Here is a 15,178-nt window from a genome sequence, read left to right on the forward strand (position 1 = left end):
ATTATGGTGCATGACGGTTCCTAGTAGGTTTAGTTGCAAATTATTATTAAGAGTTGGTTGGATATCTTTTATTTTTTGTAAATGTTGTTAATAGTTGGATGGATGATGAATGTATTTGCGAATGTAAATAAAAATAAAGAACTTACAATATATATATATATATATATATATATATGGAGGATACCTTGTTTAGGGGGACATGGAATTTTGTAGCTTATGGTATGGTGCCCCAATATTGGTTGTATGTTACTAGTATGTAGTAGATAATACTAGGTTCATCTTGGTGTGAAGACTCCTTTGAATGAATTAGATGGTAATATAAATTTCCAAAATGGGCATGCTTCAGCATCAGAGGTAGAAACCGAGAACGAGCTCTCTTTGCAGAAGAGGGATTTTGGTGATGGGCTGCGCAAAATGGAATGTCGAATCACTGAAGACAGAGAGGGAGAAGAAGAGAGAAATGTACTTCCTGGAGAGGAAGCATGCTATTAAGGTCTGAGATTGCAATATCACTGTTGTAGGTGAGCCGACCTTTTTTTTTCAGTTAGAGAAATTTAGTGTGGGAGCCTTTGAAGCTTAAGATATTTTAGTCCAGTTAAATATTTCAGTTATTTGGGTTTCTCTTCATGGTTGTATCTTCCAATCATGAGCTGCGATATGATTTCAAAAAAGATATCAATGTGAGATTTCCAGTAAACATGACATTCGGATCTATGTGTGGACATTGTAGAGATTAGCAGATCAAGCATATGACATGGGAAAAGGAAAGAATTTATGAAGATATGAAAAAAGAAGAAGACTTGTTAAGCATTGCGAAAAGCAGTTTTGACTATAAAAAGCAAGAGTTTATTAAGTTTCTTGGCAGGATTTCATCGTACATGACTCAGGTACTGCAACTGATGTATCTTTGTTAATCACAGTCATTGCATTTTACTCATGCAATTTCTTAGCACGCCCTGATGCTTCCTTAACCTGCCAAGTTGCCTTTTAGTCAGTTTATTTATTTAGTAGTTAGTCTTATAAATTACCAAATTTCTTCTCATTTTCAGGATGAAGTGAACAAGCTTATCAGTTCAACCCTGGGTGAAAGGGAGAGAGATAGATGCCTTTACTATGGCCTGGATAAAGAATCCCATACATGGGAAGACATTAGTAGACAGTAAGTAGCTGAAGTTTTTGTCTCATTTTCTTTTTTCATTTTTTAATGAAAATGACAGAGTGATGCTTATCAAGCCACGGGCTGCTACAACTTCCTATGCGATCAAAAGACAATCATATGATGTCTGTTCTTGCAATCTGGTGGTCGGTTTGGGGAGAAAGGAATAGCAGATGTTTCAGGAATACTACTACCATGGCTAGGACTATAGCTACTAGGGCTAAGCGTTACATGATAGAGTGGGCCTCTAATGTCAAGGATCTTTATGGTCATGATTTTTTCTTTTTAGGCGTGTAGCTGTGGTTTGCCTTCTCAGTAGCCCTTCTCTTTGTTTTTGTTTTTGCTTTTCCCTTAATGAAATCCTTCATCTTTCAAAAAAAAAAAGGAAACTTCCTATGCGATGATGTGCAAAATGGTAATAATGGGATTGGCACTATCACTTGGGTTGAGTTGTTTAGTTATTAATGGATGGGTGGAATTTTGGTGTTGGGTGTTTTGAGCATATGGGCTTGGATTTTGCTATTAAGTTTTTGACGTGTTTGGATGCTCAGTTCAATTGCATATCAATTTGTTAGGATTTTTGTGTAATTTGGAGTTACGTCTTCCAAAGTGAGGGGAAGTTGGGCTAGCCCCAAATTCATTTAGGACTTGTTTGCTTGGATGGGCCTGATGAAAATGGATAGTATAGGCCATCCATTTTGTTTCTAGCTTTGATGAAAGGTAGCAGATTGGAAATGGGTGCGTTTTTAATGTTTACTTGCTTTCAAACAGAACATTTTGATAGACCAAACACCTGATTCTTTTAATGATGAGTTCAATCATCATTGCTTTCAATCTAATGTTTATATATCCTCATCATGGATGTAGAGCTGAAGGCGAGTGGTGACCTCACTGAGGATGTAGAGCTACAGGGCGTGTTCTTAGCCATTGGTTAGAGTGAGAGGCTACCAGTGTTCGAGTTGTCGGTATCGCTACAAGTTTCGCTAGCTGGAGATAAAGATATAATATCGTTATCGCCGATAACCGGAAATGCGGGGAAAACATGGTAAAACGATGTAATTTTTCAATGAAACTTTATTAGAGGCTTAAATACACATATTTACGTGTTTAGGAATTAAAAAAATAATTATAAAAAGAATGCATACATATTAAGTTTCTATTTAATTAGGGCCTAAAAGCATGTGCTATCATAAAAAATAGTCCAATAGTAGCATAACAATCACTCAAATCTCACTAAACTAATTAACAAGTACAATGCATTCATACATTTTACAACCCTATATAAGTAAGCATATAAATTAAACAAAATACATATGCATGATGATCCAACCATCCATCCCATCCATCCAACCACCCAACCATCCATCCCATCCATCCAACCATTCAACCACCCCAACCATCCCATCCATCCATCCCATCTATCCATCCCAACCATCCCATCCATCCATCCCATCTATCCATCTAACCATCCATCCATCCCATCAAATCATCCAATCATCCAAACATTTATCCATCCATCCCATCTATCCAACCATCCATGCCATCAAATCATCCAAATATTTATCCATCCATCCCATCTATCCAACCATCCATGCCATCAAATCATCCAAAAATCCACACATCGATCCAACCAATCATCCAAACATCCATTCATCCATCCCATTCCATCCATCCATCTATCACATCAAATCATCCCATCCAATTATCCATCCATCCAACCCCCCAACCATCCCATTTATCCATCTAACCATCCATCCATCCCATCAAATCATCCAATCATCCAAACATTTATCCATCCATCCCATCTATCTAATAATCCAACCATCCCATCCATCCATGCCATCAAATCATCCAAACATCCACACATCCACCCCATCTATCCATCCATCCCATCCACCCATCTATCCATCTAAACATTCATCCAACCGACCCATCCATCCCATCCCATCGCATCAAGTCATCCCATCCAATCATCCATCCATCCATCCAATCCATCTAAACATCCATCCAACCGACCCATCCAATCATCCAAACATTCATCCATCCATCCATCCCATCTATCAATCCAAACATCCATCCAACCATCCCATTCCATCCATGCATCCAACCATCTAACCATCGAGAGTGGATGATGTGTGGCCTCGGCCTCACTTAAGAGGGTGGCCCCCACCTTGAATTGTATTCTATATCCATCTATTTTACAAGATCCTTTTAGGGCATGAACCTAAAAATGAAGTGGATCCAATTCTCAAGTGGACCTTATCATAAGGAACAATGGTGATTGACCATAAATGGGCCACAAGTTTTGGATCAAGCTGATATTTCCTTTTTCCCTTTATCCATGTTCACGTGACCTTAGCATCTGGTTAGATGACAAATAAACATTATGGAAAGATTAAGGTGGGCTGTAGGAAGTTTTTAATGGTATGACATTCAATCACCGTTGTTGTATGGTCTACGAGATTTAGATCTTCATTTTTGGGCTCATGCCATAAAACGTTTTGGCAAAATGGATGGACAACGTGGATATAGAATACATAGATCATGGTGGGCCCCATAGTAAGGGCCTCACCCGCCATAAATATCCCATTCTATTTAAATTTTTAGTTTTTTTAAAAATGCATTTTTTTTTGTTCTTAAAGTGGTGGTGAATCACTTTTATTACATGATATGAAACTCACACTCTAAAAGTAACTTAAAAGTTACTTAAAACTATTAGTTTGATTTCCATTCAAAATAGTGGTGACATATGTTTTAAATGGTGGAAAAAACATACTTTAGAAAAAGTTAGAACAGTAAAGTTAAAAGCAAATAGCTTCGACCTCTCTTTCAAAACCCTAAAAGTGACAGCCATTCCCTTTGCAGTGGCCACTACAACGCAGGTAGCTCCGTTAGATTCAACAATTTTTTGGGTTTTTGGTATCACATGTCCAGCGATACCGAAATTATCGGCGATAATATCGATTTTTTCGCTGACAATACGAACATCGGAGGCTACAGAGGCTATTGATGTCTATTGGTTGAAATTTAAGTTTGTTCAAGTAAGCATGATTTTCGAGCATGGATTTTCTCAGACTTTAGTCTATTTCTATGATAAGAGTACTCATCTATACATAAATGTGCCAATGCTTATTAATTGGAATCGGTTTAATATGTGGCCATGGGCATTGCTTAATATAGTTGATGTGGGCATTTCATTAGCATGGTTAAAAATCGAGCTTTAGACAGGGACTACGTTGGATATGTGTATTTGGCATGGTCACTTTTATCCTGTGTTTTTTTTTTTCACTTGTATTTACTGTATGGTCTATGTATGTGTATTTGGATGGTATCCTCGTTGTTGCATGTTTGATGTTGGCGCTAGTTGTTGGAATGTTGAAGTTTAAAGAATTAGCAGAGGCTTCTAGTGTGGTTCTCAGATGTCGAAGAGCATCAAAGCATGCCTGCCCTATCGCCAACTGGTCTCATCTTATGTTTTATGGCTGTGATTTGCTGAGGAAATGTTGCTGCTACTTTCAGTCCCAACTGATGTACGGTTTTGCATGTTTGGCTATATCAGGCTATGTGGCTGCATGGAAAGTTGTATTGCTATAAACCTTTGTAGCATGGAAAATGGACATTCATGTGCATTTTGTAGTCTGAAAACATTAAATAGACCGTTAACTATTTATTGGTATTGTGCTGATTATTGTCCTGATGAATGTTAAATGGGTGAAACATGCATGCACATGTTTAATCATTGATTGATTATGATATTATTAAACAATCGTGTGAATTATTTTGAATGATTAACAGTGTAAGATTAAAAAAAAATACAAACAAATTTACCAAAATTTTATTAATTTGTAGCTATTTTAGCGACGGACCAAATCCGTCGCTAATGTCTCGACAAAGTTCGCAATGCTTCACGTAGGTTTGTCGCTCACCTCATATTAGCGACGGACCTTATCCATCGCCAATATTTTTAATGAAGAATAATTCGGGTGGTTTTTTCCGAATTTCAGTGACCAAGTTTTAACTTTTGCGACGGATTTTATCCGTCTCAAAAAGGTGACCCAGTAAACAGCAACGGACCAAGCGACTGACGAAATCCATTTTTTATTTGGTTTTGCGACGGATTTGGTCCGTCGCAAATTTGCAATTTTGGCGTAGATCAATTCCCTCAATTCCCTCAAGGTTATGGGATGTATAAAAGTCAATCAGCTACATTCAGAACTCGAGTGAGACATGCCATTTGAAACCATGCCTAAAACAGGTAAAGCATTGGTGGGGCCCACTTTAGATTTGAATGACTTGAAATTTAGCATGACCTCTCATCCAAGTGGGATACACACAACAAATGCGTTGGATGTATAAAACTCATCTCAATAGCCCTATAAACAATCAATGAGGTTTTAACAAGTAGGCATCCACTCTCAACTATTGCGTGGCCCGTGTAAGTGCTGAATTGGCCTGATTTTTAGGCTTATAGCTCACCATGGAAGGGTGCATTTGATTGATGGTGTGGATGTCTAACACATGTAAGGGTGACTTTTCCCTATATAGATGTGTGTAGGAATATTTAAGTAGGTAAGTGGATCCTTAGCTCTTAGATAGTTGCTCTCTCTCTCTCTCTCTCTCTCTCTCTCTCTCTCTCTCTCTACTCTATTCTCTTCTTTCTTCCTTTCTGTAAGGCCCGTATCGTAGACCGTACCGTTCCGTGAACTCTCACTGTCCGCCCGGTCGAATTTCGGCAACCTGCGACCTGTGATCGGCGTTTGCACGCAACCCTAAGTCACATCCTGTATATCTATGTCGACTCAACTCGAAACTTGTATCCTAGCACTGCGCCGTCGCCGCGGTTCCAACGCTGCGTCTCGCGCACCAATGCAATACCCAAGCCAGGAGTTGTGGGCCCGCGTTTATTTCGAAGAAAACGCCGCTCATTGCAAATCCTAAGAGAATCTCTACAATCCATCATATCAATTAATCAATCACAAGTACACATCCTATCACAAGTACAAGCAACCCATACCCTACCCATCTCTCTCCCATTCCCAAAGTCAACTCTCTCTCTCTCTCTCTCCACCCATCACTCCGTCACCATTTCATCCCATCACTTCTCTCTCTCTCATTCTCTCTCTTCACTCCCAAGCAACCAAGAGACCAATCGTCTAAGCCTCCCAAAGAGAAGCTAGGTGTGGCCCACTTCCCTACCCCAAAAACTTTTATCTCCACCATCCAAACTTCATCATCCACCATCGAAGGTTGAGCATAGGAGCTAAGGAAGCCAAGTGACCAAGAAAGAGTGCAATAGGTGGGTGATTTTAGGATATCCACCGTTGATTTCCATTTAAGGGCCCACTTATGATGGGACCCACTTTGATGTATGTGTTGTGATCTAAGAGGGGCCCATAATGGCGGGGTCCCTCCACTACGCCGATCTCTCTCTCTCTCTCTTTCTTATGATTGATGATGATATGTGTGTGGCCCACCTTGATACACCCCACCATGAAGTATGTATTCTATATCCATGCCAGCCACCCGTGGGGCCCACCTTGTCGATGCCCAACAAGTGGCGCTGGCACCGTCCAACAGCCCTGGATGAAAGGAAAATACAAATATCAGCTCATTTAGAGCTAAAGTGGGCCACACGTGTGGACCCACCTATGGTGCATGTGTTTCATCCATCTCTGCACCGTCCAACAACTGCTGGACGGTGGGTCTCCACCATAGTGCATGTGTTTTACCAACATTGTCCATCTGTTTCATCCAGAGGCCACCATGCCGTATGTTTTGTATCCCAGCCGTCCATCTGGACAGTGGGCCAGCAGGCCGCACGAGGGGCAGCAGTTGCTGATGATGCCAGCAAGTTCTTTGGGCCCTAATCACGAGGTATGTTTTATACCCAAACCATTCATCCGTGTGGGGCCCACACATGATGCTTATCCACACCGTCCAATAAATCAGTTGGAGTTTATATATATGTATGTATGTATGTATGTATGTATGTATGTATGTATGTATATGTACGTGGTGGGCCCCACGTGGGACCCACTTGTTGAACGGATTGGCTGGTGAGTCTCACACCAGCTATATGGTTGTTGTATTGACGTCCAAGTTCTGTGGGTTACATCCACACCGACGGTGGGACCCACCTTGATGTATATACTCTATATCCACACCGTCCATCTGGACGGGCGGGGTGAGGCCCACTACTGATGTATATGTCTTATATCCAGACTGTCTATCTACTGGTGGGCCAACAACGGCCTGACCATGAGGTTTGTGTTAGATCCAAATTGTCCACCCACCTATGAGCTCGTCTTAAGGCCTGAGACTAAAAATGAGGCAGATCTATCAGGTGGACCACACTGTAGAAAACAGTGGAGAATTGAACACCTACTATTGAAATCTTTTAGGGATCACAGAAGTTCTGGATCAATATGATATTTGTTTTTCCTCTTGATTCAGGTCTTTGTGACCGTATGAATAGATTGGATGGAAAGTGAACGTTATAGTGGACCCTGGTAATTTTAAGGGTGGAAATCATTGTCTCTACTGTTATTTGTGGTATGGTCCAGATGATCTGTCGATATGATTCTTTTTTTAGGAAATGCTCTAAAATGATCTTTAAAATAGATGAATGGTGTAGATGGTGCGGCCCATTGATGCGGCCCACTTGATGTATTTGTGGCCCATCCATGAGGCCCAATGTGATGTATTTGTGGCCCATCCGTGAGGCCCAATGTGATGTACTTGCGGCCCATCCGTTGAGGCCCAATGTGATGTATTTGTGGCCCATCCGTGAGGTCCAATGTGATGTATTTGTGGCCCATCCGTGAGGCCCAATGTGATGTATTTGTGGCCCGTCCGTGAGGTCCAATGTGATGTATTTGTGGCCCATCCGTGAGGCCCAATGTGATGTACTTGCGGCCCATCCGTTGAGGCCCAATGTGATGTATTCGTGGCCCACGAGTGAGGCCTGATATGATATATATGTGGCCCATGTCTGAGACCCGACGTGATATATATGAGGCCCATATGGTGAGGCCCGATGTGATGTATATGTGGCCCTTGAGTGAGGCCCATTGCGATGTATATTAGGCCCTTGTGTGAGGTTGTGGGCCCACTATACGTGTGGCTCTATGTGGGCCACTCCTTAGGAGCAATGTTGGTTAAATGTCCACATTGATGGGCAATGATGGTTAAATGTCCACATTATGACCTTCGCTTAGGACTTGTTAGGCCCATTCTCATCATTCTCTTAGTGGGTTAACCCAAATTATTGGGCCCCATTGTTGTTGCATGGTCCATCCTCGCCATAGACGGATGGCTCCATGCTACCGGAATTGATATATCCACGGCTGAGGGCCGATCTTTATATTATGGTTTAGATCGGTTATTCATCTATGGACCCCGCTTTGTATATAGGCCAATTATCAATGCGATAATCGATGCCGATTATGAGTATTTGACAGCATAGCATCATCTGCATGCTTGTGATGAGATGAGGTTGACCATTGCATATGCCTTCTGGCAAGTTGTTTATGGGACTCCCTGATAGGCGGCATTGTCCCTCATGAGCGCACGGTACGCGTAGGATTGATGTATGATTGGATTGTATGACTCTTTTGTATTATGTGATATGATTACTATACACCCTAGCAACATCATGGCCGAGGCCTCCACAAGCACATTGTGGAGAGCCGGATCGGATACCGGAAATACCGTTACTAGCATCGGGCGCCATAGATGTCCCTGGGTGAAAATCTCTAAACCCGATGGTACCAGAGGATGACTCCAACGTCGAAACCGAGTGGATACATGAGTGCACGAGGACCGTAAACCAGTAGGCCGCGTCTTCCACAGTGTCATGGTCGATTGAAAGGGGGCGTGGCCTTATCCACCAGAGGGTAGGAGGCATAACTAGGCTAAGTTTGACCAGCTCATAAATGGGTCCGCTATCGACGAGCAGAGCCCCATATTGGCAGGCGGATAGTGAGGTCTCTTCCACTCACCCAGTCGTGCTCTCGGATAAGGGCGACAAGCAGGCGTAAAGTGTATTAGACCCCGGTGATTGTCTAGTGTGAGAACTGTACTGATATTTGATGCTCTGTGATGAGCTGCATTGATGTGTGGATTCGGATGAGGACTGGTATGCTTGAGTTGCATCTCGCATCACATGGCCTTGGTATGGCTGGCACCATTCACGCCTTGCATCGCATGGCCTTGATATGGCCGATAGCATTCATGCCTTGCATCGCATAGCCTTGGTACGGCTGATAGTATTCATGGATTCGCCAGCATATTCCGCATTACTCTGATATTGCATTCTGAGCACGCTTATATTGCGCACATACTTTCACCACCCTCTAAGCTTTCTATAAGCTTATGCACGATTAATGCGTGCAAGTGAAGCTAGACCGTAGCTGAGCAGGAGCAAGAGCGTGCCGTAGAGCTTCTGGAGCTTTTGATTATCGATATTGTATTTCCCTTTATGTGCATTGTACCTTAAAGCTTTTGATCATAGTGGATTTTGTGAGTGTCTTGGTTATTGTTTGTGGGTTATGCTTATGATTATGCTTGTTACGAAATAAATTCACGTTGAAAATCCTCCTTGTAGGATCCCAGGATCGGAACCTGGTATATGGGTGCCGGGAGCCGAGAATGGGGTACTACAGAGGCTGTCGGCGCCGGATTCAGCGATCGGGAATTTTGTGAGCCCGGTTTCCGAGTTTGGGGTGTGACACTTTCTTCTTCTTCCATAGATTCAAAGACCCTCTCCACAGACTACTGAAAATTTCTACAATCTATCTCACCATCCAAGCTTTGATTGATAGGTCATATATCCATGCATAGCTACACTTATACAACAAACACTCAAAAACAAACACTCTTAAACCATAATGATATATGGGTATGTTTGATTCTCTTTTCTATGTAATCTGGAAAATCATCGTTTGCGTAAAAGCTATTAGTGAATGATGATATGACACTACTCATCTCAAATGAAAGATCAACAAAGTAGGCATGAGATAAGTTAGCTAGCCTTATTCTCATGGAAGAACACCAGTTAGTTATATTTGTTGGAGAAGGAAATTGATAGTCTGAACAAGGTAAGACTTCAGTACCTGAGTATTTCCTTTGCATGAAAAGATTGCTCCAGGAGAAGTTGGACATGAAAAAGTCGGATTATGGAATCCAAGCTATGGAGACTTTCCATCAATGAGAGATGTACATGGAAGCAATTGTCGAGTGGGTGGCATAACTAGTAGTTTAGTGAGATGAAAACTTCTTGATTAGCCATGATATGGTTCTTACAAGAACAAAGTATCGAAAAGTTAAGGACAATGAAGACGACTTATTTTCAAGGGAGCAAAAGAAGGCAAAGATTTAATTTCAAATTGTACCTTGAGTGTAGAAATACATGTTAATACACACACACACACACACACACACACACACACTTGTATGTGCATGTGTACACAACACAAGAAGTTGCCCTAGCTATTTTCTCTCCTCTTATCTCTCTACCCTTTCTCTTCCACTTCTTATACTTGGTATCAAAGCCTATGATAGTGGGGAACTATCATGGCCTACGATAGTGGGGCCCATTGCTGACATCATCTCTACATATGGATGACATTTGAAGAGTATGACCAGCCAATCCTTTGAAGTATAAAATTGTTAGATATGAAAGAATGATTTTAGAAGAATATTGGCAATTTTTTTTTTTTGTTTTTTAGCAAAAATAGAAAAAAGTCGAAAGAAGTTCATATTTCAATTTTCTTGATGTGCTTTTCCTAGGAGTTGTTTTTATACATATTTTCCATATGGAGGAAGTGTGATTGATCATGTGCAATCACCAAAAATAAGAATCATGAAGTTCCATCGAGATTTGGATATGCAATGATGTTTTTTGTAAGAGATGGGTGTTGTCGGCCCTTAGTTTTAGATTTTTGCTAGAATTTCTTTATGCTTTCATGTTATGAAGCTGTGAGGCCATGAAATGGGATGTAGAATCATGTTGAAAATGATGATTATGTAGTTAGTTTTCTCATTACATGCTTAAAGGTACTATGCACACAAACTGTTTAACATAATGCTTGACCAACTTGACATGGAGGATTTCTACAAGTAGTGAAGTTTTCTTTTTCCGTTCATCATTTATTCCTTTATTAAGCCTTTATTCTTAGTTGTAGGTATAATTCACTCACATGGTATAGCACATGTTGCATACATGTGTCTTCATTAGGGGTGCACATTGAACCGTTATATCCGTGTAACCGGATCGAAACCGTTGGATCGGTCCGGTTTGGTCCGGTTCTAGGATGCTAACGGTCCGGTTCCGGTTCCGAAATTCCCAAAACCGTTGATTACGGATCGGTTCCGGTTTATGGCCTTGTAGAACCGATCCGAACCGTTGATCCGAACCGTACAATGAACCGTAGATCCGTGCATTCGTTTTTTTTTTTAAAAAAACCCTAAGGTTCTTTAGCGCCCCCCTATGGCCCTGCCTGTCACCGCTCTCGCCCCTGTAAAAAACCCTAAAGTCCCTCTGCCCTCTCTCTCTCTCTCTCTCTCTCTCTCTCTCTCTCTCCCTCAGTCCCTCTGCCATCCCGGATGGACGGTGTGGATATAATACGTACATCACGGTGGCACCCCTCTCTCTCTCTCTCAATCTGCATCTCTACCTCTAATGTTTCTTTTTCTCTCTTTTTTGGGTCGTTGCAGAAACGGGCAGGAGAGGAAGAACATGCTCGGAGGAGATTACTCGATGCAAACACAGGGAGGGGGATTTATCGATCAATCCCAGGTGCAAACACCACCTCTTACCCGTTTAAAATTAGGGTACCCGTTGGGTATATTAATTAACCTATGGATTCATGGGCAACTGTTGAAGATCCGTGTTGAGAATGATGCTTTCACCATGACAGGTTTGCTTGAGTTTTAACTGGGTATTAGGTATACGAATCCTCGCCCTGCAGGTGTTTGATAAAATGCCTATGAAACATGTGCGTTGTCTATTTCTACACCCATTTGGGCATATGTTAGATAGAATGCCCAATGGCTGTTTGATGAAATGCTCTTGAAGGAACTTGCAACATGAAAGGCAATTGATTGACAGATATACGAAAATTGGTGTAGCCCAGAACCGTGGAACCGATTTGGAGCCGAACCGTTTTTCACGGTCCAGTTCCGGTTTGGTTCTAGGGTGCTAACGGTCCGGTTCCGGTTCCAAAAACTGTAGAACCGTCGGGAACGGTTCGGTTCCGGTTTCACCCTAGAACCGGACCAAACCGACCCATGTGCACCCCTAGTCTTCATATGCCAATATATGTGCCTCCTCTCAAGTATTGTGAGTATAATTCACTCATTTGTTATACAATATTGCATGTGTTTATAAGAGAATTTTACATGTGAATAGAGTTTGGTTATAGCCTTCTATTTGAAGAAAAAAATTCAACGAAGGAAGAAAGTAATAAAGAAAGTTCAAGCTACATTCTATAAAAAAGCAACAATCGAAGATCTTGTATTCTGCCATATTGTGTTTGAGGGAGAGCAATGGCCCATGTTGATCATCATCATCTACTCTGTATGTGTTCCAAACCAGGCACGATCAATATCTATGATTTAACTTGAGGAGTGTGGAAATACATGTAATTGCTTCTATGTGTGTATGTGTTTTGTACTCTTGTGGAGCATTGTATGTTTCTCTCAAGATTAATGCACGTGTGTGTTAGTCATGAGATCAACATACACAACACAATAAGTTACCATAGTTGTTTTCTCTCCTCTCCTTCTCTCTCTACCATTTCTCTTCCACTTCTACTGAATGGGTTCAAAAGATAGGAGGATTTTGATGGTGATGACAAAGACAACAAAAGACGACACTTAGCCATGAAATGCAAGGTGAAACTTGTTCCTACTAATTCCGTTGTGGTGTTTGAAGCATAATGACAAATCTCATTCTTGATCATTTCTTGGCTTGAGATTTTCTAGGGTGATTTTTAAATTTTGACAAGAAGTGGAATATTGTTGGGAAATTCTTGCTAAATATAAAAATTATTTATTATAAATTTAATAAATAAGTTTACTATAGAAGTATATAATGAGTTAGGTAATATTTTAAATAATTATGACATTAAATTTGGATAATTTTGTGAAAATATCATGAAAAATTTAAACTGCTAGTATTTTTTAAAACTTTGCGATATTATCACGATAATGTTGGTCAATTTATTTCTCGAGGAATATTACAAGATTTTGAAAATCTCAACAGTATTTTTTGTCTCATTAGTTTGAAAGCAAGGGAGAGTGAGATTCTTATTAGATGCTCGAGTCATGTGTGCAATTGTCAAGCAATGTGACAATTTTCATGCCTTTACTGTTGAATAAGTACCTAAAGATGACATATCAGTTGTGAAAAGATTTGCTGAATTCATCATGTAGCTGGTTTCCAAGTCATGTGAGATAAGGAAATTGTTTAATGGATTATTACATTAGAATAAAATAAAATAAAATAAAAAAACAGGATTGTAGATTCTGGTTGTTTGAATCAAATTAGACTATAAAGCATTGGGTGATGCACAAAGTCACTTTAATATCATGAAGAGAATCGCATACTATGTAGAGTCATCATTTGCTTGGGCCGTGTTTGGTACGCAGATTACTTGGTGTTGAATTTCATTTGGTGGTTTATAAATTCTATCTGGAGTTTGGAATCAATGGAAAGGATTGGATTATTCAAGTATTTGACCTTCTAGTCCTAGCAGGAGATACGGCACGATTTCGAAATCCACTACATCTGTGGGCCACATGTTGATGCATGTGTTTTATCTACACCATCCATCCATATGCTCCCTTTATATGTGAGATTCGAGTTGCATATGGATATAGATGACCGGCATCAGTTGTGAAATCTTGTCAGTTGATTACAATTCCAACATCCACCAAACACTGGTTTCACGTAACATGGTATTTCCCCAAAAGAAAAATTCAATCCTAAACGTGGGATTGGATGGTCAAAATACCATGGTATTTCTAGACATATGATCATTGTGTAACAATGGTGTTAATTCCATATAATGCAATGCATCTTTCCAAATGGGCTCTTGGTGTAGTGAAGAATCTCAGTAGTTGGTCATTATTTGTGGTTTGAGCTAGTGGATGTGAATTTGAAGAATAACATGTGATGGACATAGCTGTGATGAAAAGCAAAAAGGTGAATACAATGTATTTGATATGTGTAGAGATGGCCTGTGTTGTGTTCGAACTAGTCAAAGTAAGAAAGATATTTGGTATGCGAGACTAGTGCATTGTCACAAGGTTCTTGGAATGGCAAAGTATGGTCTTGTTAGAGGGTTGCCCGGGATGGATATTTGTACTGATACAGTGTTTGTGGAGTGACAATTTGAAAAAGTTGGATATAGTGAAGGAACTATTGGAATTTGTTGACTTATATATGTTTGTTAGAGGGAAACCTGTGTAGGTTGGTGGGATTCATCATATCCTCACTTTTTTTTTATGACTTATTGAGGTATCCATGGGTGTATTTTTAAAATAAAGAATAGAAATGGTTAGGACATGACCAGAAGATGGGCCACATATTGATTTAGAGCAGGTTGCAGACAGTTTCATGGCAAATATGGAGTAGAAAAGGCCCAATCGGAGGCAGAAATGATCCAGACCATCAAAACCTTAAAACAGTCGTATCTCGCAAACTGAGATGAGTTTTTCGATGTATCATATATGATTTTGGGTAGGAGAAGCTACTTTGGCCAACCAACCCCGTTACACTGCGGGTCACCCATGCTGGATTTGAGAGATTCCATCAGATCGACGGTCAAAAGTCCATTTTATTTTCGTTTTTACTAATAATAGTAAGTTTTAGTTCGATCATAACATTTGATCCTTTGAGTTTTAGGAGTTGTGCCCAACATGAAAAGGGCTTAGAAAAATTAGGAGAATAAGGTGGTTGGGCCAAATTAGACACTAACTATTTTTGACCAAAAACTACAGTCATCCTTTTCTCCAGCA

The 15,178-nt window shown here is 40.5% G+C and overlaps 1 long non-coding RNA gene across 2 annotated transcripts; it reads left to right on the plus strand.

Moving 5' to 3' along the window:
- The first annotated feature begins 535 nt into the window (after window positions 1-535).
- LOC131224053 (uncharacterized) lies at window positions 536-4,906 on the plus strand. Of its 2 annotated transcripts, XR_009160810.1 has the most exons (4): window positions 536-887; window positions 2,024-2,106; window positions 4,157-4,197; window positions 4,521-4,906. It is a non-coding gene; the product is annotated as an uncharacterized LOC131224053 (long non-coding RNA). The 2 variants fall into 2 exon arrangements; XR_009160811.1 differs by lacking the exons at window positions 536-887; window positions 2,024-2,106 and having other exon boundaries at window positions 4,147-4,197.
- The last annotated feature ends 10,272 nt before the right edge of the window (window positions 4,907-15,178 follow it).

This window comes from Magnolia sinica, chromosome 13 (assembly GCF_029962835.1).
Source record: "Magnolia sinica isolate HGM2019 chromosome 13, MsV1, whole genome shotgun sequence".
In the NCBI taxonomy this organism is placed as follows: domain Eukaryota; kingdom Viridiplantae; phylum Streptophyta; class Magnoliopsida; order Magnoliales; family Magnoliaceae; genus Magnolia; species Magnolia sinica.